The following is a 1601-nucleotide window of genomic DNA, read 5'->3' as shown; positions in this document are numbered from 1 at the left end:
AGTATCCTAAAGTCACAAACTGCGTTCTTAATTCCTTGTAACTGTGTATAAATAACTTTCGTTTCCGTAACCCTCAAGGTCAAAGATCGTATAAAGTATTTCTGTAATCACTACAGTTATAGACTGTTGTAAGTGTATTTAGCTAGAAAAACCAGATTTAACTAAATTTGTGTTGTTATAAATTTGACCCACCCCCATGAACCATGGACCTTACCGTTGGTGGGGAGGCTTGCGTGCCTCAGCGGTACAGATGGCCGTACCGTAGGTGCAACCACAATGAAGGGGTATCTGTTGAGAGGCCAGACAAAAGTGTGGTTACTGAAGAGGGACAGCAGCCTTTAAGCTAGTTGCAGGGGCAACAGTCTGGATGATTGACTGATTTGGCCTTGTAACACTAACCAAAACGGCCTTGCTGTTTTGGTACTGCGAACGGCTGAAAGCAAGGGGAAACTACAGTCGTAATTTTTCCCGAGGGCATGCAGCTTTACTGTATGGTTAAATGATGATGGCATCCTCTTGGGTAACATATTCCGGAGGCAAAATAGTCCCCCATTTGGATCTCCGGGCGGGCACTACTCAAGAGGACGTTCTTATCAGGAGAAAGAAAACTGGCGTTCTACGGATCGGAGCGTGGAATGTCAGATCCCTTAATCGGGGAGGTAGGTTAGAAAATTTAGAAAGGGAAATGGATAGATTTAAGTTATAGTGGGAATTAGTGAAGTTCGGTGCAGGAGGAACACGACTTTTGGTCAGGTGAATACAGGGTTATAAATACAAAATAAAATAGGGGTAATGGAGGAGTTGTTCTAATAATGAATAAAAAAATAGGAGTGCGGGTAAGCTACTACAAACAGCATAGTGAACGTATTATTGTGGCCAAGATAGACACGAAGCCCACACCTACTACAGTACTACTAGTTTATATGCCAACTAGCTCCGCAGATGACGAAGAAGTTGATGAAATGTATGATGAGATAAAAGAAATTATTCAGGTTGTAAAGGAAGACGAAAATTTAATAGTCATGGGTGACTGGAATTCGAGAGTAGGAACAGGGAGAGAAGGAAACATAGTGGGTGAATATGGATTGGGAGAGAGAAATGAAAGAGGAAGCCGCCTGGTAGAATTCTGCATAGAGCATAACTTAATCATAGCTAACACTTGGTTCAAGAATCATAAATGAAGGTTGTATTCATGGTAGATTCCTGGAGATACTAGAAGGTTTCAGATAGATTATATAATGGTAAGACAGAGATTAAGAAACCAGGTTTTAAATTGTAAGACATTGCCGGATCAGATATGGACTCTGACCACAATCTATTGGTTATGAACTGTAGATTAAAACTGAAGAAACTGCAAAAAGGTGGGAATTGAAGGAGATGTGACCTGGATAAACTGACTAAACCAGAGGTGGTACAGAGTTTCAGGGAGAGCATAAGGGAACAATTGACAGGAATGGGGGAAATAAATAAAGTAGAGGAAGTATGGGTAGCTCTGAGGGATGAAGTAGTGAAGGCAGCAGAGGATCAAGTAGGTAAAAAGACGAGGGCTAGCAGAAATCCTTGGGTAACAGAAGAAATATTGAATGTAATTGATGAAAGGA

This window comes from Schistocerca piceifrons, chromosome 5 (assembly GCF_021461385.2).
Source record: "Schistocerca piceifrons isolate TAMUIC-IGC-003096 chromosome 5, iqSchPice1.1, whole genome shotgun sequence".
Taxonomy (NCBI): domain Eukaryota; kingdom Metazoa; phylum Arthropoda; class Insecta; order Orthoptera; family Acrididae; genus Schistocerca; species Schistocerca piceifrons.
The sequence above is the reverse complement of the archived record's forward strand: the minus strand, read 5'-3'. Positions refer to the sequence as shown.